Source organism: Sorghum bicolor, chromosome 6 (genome assembly GCF_000003195.3).
Source record: "Sorghum bicolor cultivar BTx623 chromosome 6, Sorghum_bicolor_NCBIv3, whole genome shotgun sequence".
NCBI classification, from domain to species: domain Eukaryota; kingdom Viridiplantae; phylum Streptophyta; class Magnoliopsida; order Poales; family Poaceae; genus Sorghum; species Sorghum bicolor.
This window is the reverse complement of record NC_012875.2, coordinates 28,502,302-28,510,317: the sequence shown is the minus strand read 5'-3', so window position 1 is coordinate 28,510,317 and position 8,016 is coordinate 28,502,302. Positions and strand designations below refer to the sequence as shown.

The following is an 8,016-nucleotide window of genomic DNA, read 5'->3' as shown; positions in this document are numbered from 1 at the left end:
GTCTTGCCTGGTTCAGGGGGTAATCCAGATCAGATCGGCCGATTCTTCCAGACTTTGTATGAGGGCTTGGCCAGAGATGAACGACCATGGTTGGCCTATGATGACCCAGACAGTATGCTCCCTCTAGTTTTCAATCCATTTGATGAAGCGCTTGACAGGGATAATGAGGTGATGATGGCAATTGTGACTCCTAGAGCCATACCAGTGAATTTCTTTGGTAGCACAAAAACCTCTCCCCAGACTTATGAATTCTACAACCCATCGGCATTAGCTCGTCAATTAGCCTTCGGCCAGCTGCCGATTGCACTCTGTTATGCCGATGTGATAAAACCCAGGGAACCCATCACCAACTTTCTTGAGTGGATTCGAGTAGCTCAACTACCGCCGAATGCCGATACAAATGCAGATTTGTCAGAGTGGGTTCCAGCCGCTTTCATTACTCAGGCATACAAGCTATGGTGGGCAGGATGGAAGGAGCATCTATTCTGCAAATCAGTCCTCTCGTACCGCGGCATGATCGACCCCGAGTACAAAGTTCCCGATGACGCTGTAAGTATTTCAAACTGGTGTTCCAATTTTTTTTTCAATCTTATTTCGATCGGTAACTCACCTTTGTATCCCTTTTGCAGGTTGACAACATCCCCCCATCAGTTAGCAGAAGTGGTAAGCCGATTGACACTACAAGAAATACATGGCTTTTTAACGTTTTTAGTATGACAATTGTAAGAATGTTACTATATCATCCATTTTGTGACATTATATTTTAGGCATAGTGACCTAGTGACAATTAAAAGTTGTATGTCACAATAAATGTCATTTAACAAGTCTGATTTCATCTAGTGACAATATTTTCTATGTCATAAGGTCTATTTGTGTGTCACAAATTATTTTATTAATTTTTTAAAAAAACTTTCCATGTTGACAAGGTCTTTTGCCACGTCAACATACGTTTTTCCTTTTTTCTATTTTATTTTTTATTATATCAAATTATATTTTTTATCTTGTAGTTGGGCCACCTATTGCACTTGATATAAGCCATGTCAACACATGTTTTTCCATGTTTTTGTCTATTTTATTTTTAAAATTTTTTTAAAAGTGAAAATAACTCTTAAAAAGTTCCAATAACATATCAGCCATTTTATCTAGGTTGACGAGGATGGTGAGATTATATAAATTGGGGTTGGTACACCGATAACTGGGCTAGGATGGCAAAAGGAGCAGAATTTAAAAGCAGCTGCCAGGATGACAACTTGTCAAAAACAAAGTTGTAAACTGTATTTAGAACTATAGCTTTCGTATAGAACAAATCACCATCCAACGTTATTCAGAAATTTTAAATTTGCAATTTCAAAATACGTGAATGAAAGATAATGAGAAAACACCTAACTTGTTTATATAACTCCAAACGTGATTCTAGAGTTAAGATAGCTTAAGTTTAGTCCCAAATGTGAGATGGGCCTAATATCTCGTAGGCCCAATTATCACTTCTCTCATCTCAGCCGTTTATTTGTGGATCCAATGACTAAGATTCATGACCTAACTTCCTCAAACCCTAGCTTCATCATCGTATATTTAGTCTTCCGTCGTTTGCTCCCGAGCAGCTGCTCCCACCCTCCTGTCTCCTCTCCCCTTCCGGAGCTTTTTACCTGTATGTCATTATGAAAGATTGACCAAACCACCAGACCACTAAAAAGTTGTTTCGCACCGCTGTGCCCAACTTCATCTTCGACTATACCCGTGTGCCATTCCGTCCATTTTGAAGCCTAACGGCAGTTAAGTGGCCTGGCAAAAGACTTCAATGCCCTTGAGCTACTTGGTCTGGAGAACAAAAATTTTTTTGTCCCCTATGCCACTGATGAAGGTGCGTTGTGCCAACGTGAATTTTTTGCAAGCGGCGTTACTAACCTGTGCAATTATTTTTATATATATTTTTTCTTCGAAAACTAAACACAGCCTGCCTATCCACGAAAATGACCGGACAAAAAAAATCAGCTAGGGCCATGTTTAGTTCACCCTAAAAACCAAAACTTTTAAGATTTCACGTCACATACATAAAACATTAAATATAGATGAAAATAAAAACTAATTACACAGTTTGTCTGTAAATCGTGAAATGAATCTTTTAAGTCTAGTTACTCTGTGATTAGACAATGTTTTTTAAATATAAACAAAAATGCTATAATATTGTTTTTTCAAAAAAAAATGGAAACAAGGCCTAGCATCGGACCACAAAACCAACCAAGTGAAAACAGAAACAAAATGAAGCTCCGGCAAGAAGTGCTCACAGATCACAGATCAGATTAGCCAAGAAAGAAGAGTAGAGAAATACAGCTGGGATAACAATGGGTGTGAACACGGGCAAGAGCTCTGGGCCTTGTTTAGTTCCAAAAAATTTTACAAAATAGAAATAGTAGCAATTTCGTTTGTATTTGATAAATATTGTTCAATCATGAACTAACTAGGCTCAAAAGATTCGTCTCGTCAATTCCGACCAAACTGTGCAATTAGTTTTTATTTTTATCTATATTTAATACTCTATGCAAGTGTCTAAAGATTTGATGTGACGGAAAATCTGAAAATTTTTGCAAAATTTTTTGGGAACTTAGGTCTTGTTCAGTGCCCAAAAAATTTTAAGATTCCCCGTCACATCAAATCTTGTAACACATACATAAAATATTAAATGTAGACAAAAATAAATACTAATTACACAGTTTATCTGTAATTCGCGAGATGAATCTTTGGAGTCTAGTTAGTCTATGATTGGACAATATTTATCACAAACAAACGAAAGTGCTACAGTAGCCAAAACCAAAATTTTTCTCAAACTGAACAAGGCCTAAACAAGGCCCTCGAGAAAAACCATCCGAAGCAACAAGTCAATGACTGCAGAACGAGCAGTAGCACAGGGCCAACTACCACATTGAGGCCTTGTTTAGTTCCAAAATATTTTGCAAAATCGACACTGTAGCTCTTTCGTTTGTATTTGACAAATATTGTTGAATCATAAACTAACTAGACTCAAAAGATTCATCTCGTCAATTTCGACCAAACTGTGCAATTAGTTTTTATTTTTGTCTATATTTAATACTTCATGCATGTGTCTAAAGATTCAATGTGACGAAGAATCTGAAAAATTTTGCAAAATTTTTTGGGAACTAAACAAGGTCTGAATTGTTGACACTGTATAGAATCCACGTCACCCGTCAGCGTCCAACGTCGGAGTTGGAGTGGCAGCGACAGCGGAGTGGGAAGGGCAAAAATGACATTTTCCTACCCAAGGTCCACGTGCCAGATATCTTAAACGTCAAAAAACAAACGGAATGGGAACGGAATGTCACACGGGTATAGTTGAAGATGAAGTTGGACACAGCGGTGCGAAATAAATTTTTAGTGGCATGGTGGTTTGGTCGATCTTTCATAATGGCATAGAGGTAAAAAGCTCCCCCTTCCGTCCCCTCTTCTCCCCTAGAACCCAGACGATGGTGGCGCCCCTTACGCACGGCGAGCAGCGCGAGCTGCACACAGCCTGAAGTGCTCATCTCGGATGGTGCTAGTCGATCTCATGGCTGGTGCCCGAGGGCGCTCGTCCCATGGTGGCCAAGGCAGCAGCCAGCACGGGCGGCAGCTCGGCGTGCGCGGAGGTGGCGACATCGTTTCGGATCCAGCCATGGCCGGCAGCAACGGAAGCTGAGGCAGAATGGATCCGGCCGTCAGCGTCACGGATCCGGCCGACACCGGCACCATGGATCCGGCCGTCAGCGTCACGGATCCGGCCGTCAGCGTCGCATCCAGCGCGGCCCGTCCGTGGCATCTCCCTCAAGCCGCAGGAGGAGGAGCACGAGCGCCGCACCATGGCCTCGACGGAGAAGTTGGCGCTCGAGGTCGAGGAGATTTGCAGTGGTTGCTACGTCGGCTCGCTTCAACGATGGCCACAGTAATAGTGTTGTGGCCGCATTCATCAACGGTCGAGGCCATGGCAGAGCCTTGCTGGTGCTGGATCTGATCGGGATGCAGCCGGCGGTAGTTTTCCTATCGCTCCTCCATTTAGGCGCTGCTTTACTGAAATCTAAATCCCTGACTATGATTTGCATTCTGTTTCATATATCCAGAAAGGTACTGTGATATGCAATGGAGCTACTCCATAAAGTGGTATAGAACTGACAAGAACTTGTTGGAATCTGGTAAGTTTCAGTTCGACTGATCTAGAAGAGTGTCCCTCTCATTATCCATTTACCATCTTTTGTCAAAATTCATCTGAAAACTGAATGGCACTTGCTTGTTAGTCCTAAGGTACTTTTATCAGAACTGAATGACAATACTGAAAACTGAATGGCATTGCTACTTGAATGACAACTGCTTGTCAGTTCCAAACTCTGAAAAATGTAGAGAAAACTGAGATGGTGTTCCTAGGAAAAATGTAGAGAAAATTGAGATGGTGTTCCTAGGAGACAGCTCAGTTCTATTACTGTTACGGCTAGTCCAAAGTCTCATGCATATGAGAGTGCTTTAGTTTCTGTATGGAACTATAATTCTTTTATTTTTCAAATTCTGCTATTTCTAGTGCTTGTAGATTGGCTAATATACAACTTTGCTGTTACCAAGAGCTAGCTTCAGAGGGATCAGTGTTTTTAGTTTCCTGATTCCATTTTACAGTGTTTTTAGTTTCACTGGGAGTTCTCTGGTCAATCAAATAGCATAGCCAGACAACCCCTGTGCAACCTATTCAGGCAATCAGGCCATGCATGTCCTGTTCTACACCCAGCCTGAACCCACCACTGGTATTTGAGCCCCCACATCGCTCTGGCACAAGTCTACTTGTTAAATTGCATTCTACTTGTGGTTGTAAATTTTGGTTTCTATTTCTAGTGCATTCAGATTGCTTCAATTTTCAGACTTGCTGATTTTGCCTAAACATGTGCACGTAGTAACTTAACATTGGTTTTGAACATTGTATTATTATAATGTTTATACATAGATATTGATGTGACATCCAGTAATACTAATAACTCTGAATTATATCTTGTTGTGTGGTAAAATATATCTTTTTTATGTCTTTGAAATCACTAAATTTTGAGTCTATATATTTTGTGAGAGATTTTGGATAATTGCAGCTTATCCATTACTGTATATTTGTAGGGTCTAAACTTCAGAGAGGAAAAACTGAAGCAGCTGGACTGAAGCAATTGGGTACTTGCTTATCACTAGAATGGCATTATGCCCTTACACATGTGCTGCTGCTGCAGGTTTAGATTTGAGACTTGAGACTCTACATGTATAATGAATTGGTGGATTGATGTAATGATATTGTATTTACTATGGAGATGTTAATTCATTTGGATCTGATGTTTTATATGTTGAAAATTTATATGGATGCAATTATATCGGCTGAATTGTGTGTGCTGGGAAAAAAATATGCTGAATTTTGTGGGCTCGGGAAAATATGGGCTGAAATATATGAGATAAAATACGTGATGCATTATGATAGTAAAAAAAATTTATATGGGCTGAATTGTTGCGGGCTCGAAATTTATATGGGCTGTAATTGAAAATAATGGATCAACTAACACCACTATAAATAGATTTCAGGCCCATGAGCTATGTGGGCTTTAGTAGGCCAAAACTCATTTTGTGACATTTTTTCTCTTTGCCATGTCAGCTGCCACGTGGCAAGGCCTATGATTTTGTGACAATAAACCAATGTCATATGCTTGTGACATGAAGCAAACAAATGTCACATAATCATTTTATGACGCGGGCTTTTCCACGTTTTGATCTTTGTCAACTTGATGTCACAAATCTTAATTTGTAACATAAATTCCATATATTATGACATAACTAAACGTTAAAAAGCCATGTGTTTCTTGTAGTGTGACTTGTTTCCACGAGGCCTAATTTCTTCAATCGGCCACAATGCTCCCACTCTGGCTACCATTGTTCATCGAGGTGCGCGCCTTAAGAAAGTCACCACCAAGAGAACTCATACACCACCAAGAGTAGCTGCTTCCACTCTGGCACAGGCTTTCAAGGCAATTTGTCAACCCTTTTTCATTCATACTGATTACCTTTATATCGGCTACATTTGTATTCATAAACTCCTTTTTGTTGCTGCAGCAAACCAGTGCATCGGCAAAAGCCAAACGGCAAGGTGCCGATGCCCCCCAGTCCAGCCAGCCAAAGAGGAAGGGCGCCAAGAGTACCAGGGCTGGAACAAAGCGCCAGAAAGTGGCAACTCCTCCTCCTGCTTCGGCATCTCCTATTCCGGTGGAATCTTCTCCTTCCCCTCCAGATGTAGAGATCCAGCAAGCACCATCTCCCCCTCATCCGCAGGAAGCACCAGAAGCAGACGAACCCCAGCAGGAAGAACCCCAAGCAGAAGGTACATCAGTAGTCATCGGCAGTTCCCCCAATTACATCATCGGCAGTTCCCCCAATTCAGACAAGCATCGTTCTTCCTCAGGGTAACATATTTTATAATATTGCCACCGATGAACTTGTTCTCATTCAGCCCCATAACTCTTTCTGTCTTCCTTTCAGTCGATGTTGTTCCATCGGCAACCCTGGTCGATCAACCAGTGGCCCCACCGGCATCTTCCAGTCAAAGGCAGGAAATAGCCTTGAAACAAGTAAGTCACCCAATCTTCATCAGCATTACTTGCCGATTCTCCGAATATGAACCAACTTTGCTCTGTTTTTCCTTCCCAGGAACAAGATTCTCCCGATAGCCTTTTCTCCTTCGCCATCGACATCTCTGAAGAAGAAGGTGAAGAAGCAAGCTCTTCTCAGACAGTTGGCATCACATCGGCAGAGATCAGGGCCAAGCTGGAAGAACTATCGGCCCTCCTTCATCAGGACACGGCACAACTGGTCGATGACTCCGACCCAGCCAAGGTTCTGTTCAGGACTCTCAGAGGCCAGATTCCAGCCGATGTTGAAGAAATCCTCTTCCAAGCCGCACATTTGGAGAGTCGTCAGCTGCAGTACCCGAGGGCTTCTCGGCGTCATGCCGATAGAGCTGCTCAGACTCAGCTCTCTGAAGAGATGTGGAAAGAGAAGCTCCTGACCGATGAGAAGCACAAGAACATCGGCATCTTGAGATCTTCAGGAGACACGCTGAAGCAGAAGATATCTGACTTATCGGCAAAAAGGGAATCCCAGTTGGCAGAACTCAAACAAGTGGAGGACGCCTTGTCCCAAGCCCAACAGGAAGAGAGTCAACTGCCAGAGACCATCAAGCTTCTTGAGCATGAGCGGAACGTCCACGGTCGCAAGGCACTACAATTGAAGAAGAAGCTGAAGCCGATAGAAGGCTCTGCCGATGACGATATCAAGGAGATAAAAGCAGCCAACCAAATCCGGCTACGCGCCATATCGGCGATCCAGGCGCTGCTGAACACATGAAGCTCTCATCGGCGACACATCTGTGTTTTCCTGCTCTTTTAGCTTTTAGTCTAGCCGATAGGACTGTTATCGGCATCTTTTGAAACATTAAGTCCTGCCCCCAAACATTTAAATCCAGCCGATAGGAGTGTTATCGGCACTTAAACTTCTATGCATCAACCCATATGCTGGGGTAGTACTTCTTTAAATATTTTCCATTTAATGCTCTGGGAAATTCAACTCCTTCGAGGGTTTCTAGAATATAGGCATTTCCAGGAGCCGATCGACTTATCCGATAAGGACCTTCCCAATTAGGAGACCACTTTCCAAACTTCGAACTTTTAGTCCCAATTGGTAAAATTAATTTCCATACCAAGTCCCCATCGGCAAACTCCTTAGCCTTTACTTTCTTGTCGCACCATCTAGCAACTCTCTTCTTATTTTCTTCTATACTCATTAAAGCCTTTAACCGATGTCCCGCTAGATCATCTAACTCATCGGTCATCAAAGTGGCATAATCGTCGGTAGCTAATTGATCTTGAAAAAATAATCGCCTAGATCCAGCCTTAATCTCCCAAGGTAACACTGCATCATGTCCATACACCAATTGATAGGGTGATACCTTGGTTGATCCATGAC

At 42.1% G+C, this 8,016-nt stretch overlaps 1 long non-coding RNA gene across 1 annotated transcript; it reads left to right on the top strand.

Moving 5' to 3' along the window:
• LOC110436224 lies at window positions 3,436-5,390 on the top strand. The gene is made up of 3 exons (XR_002454030.1): window positions 3,436-4,020; window positions 4,110-4,181; window positions 5,137-5,390. It is a non-coding gene; the product is annotated as an uncharacterized LOC110436224 (long non-coding RNA).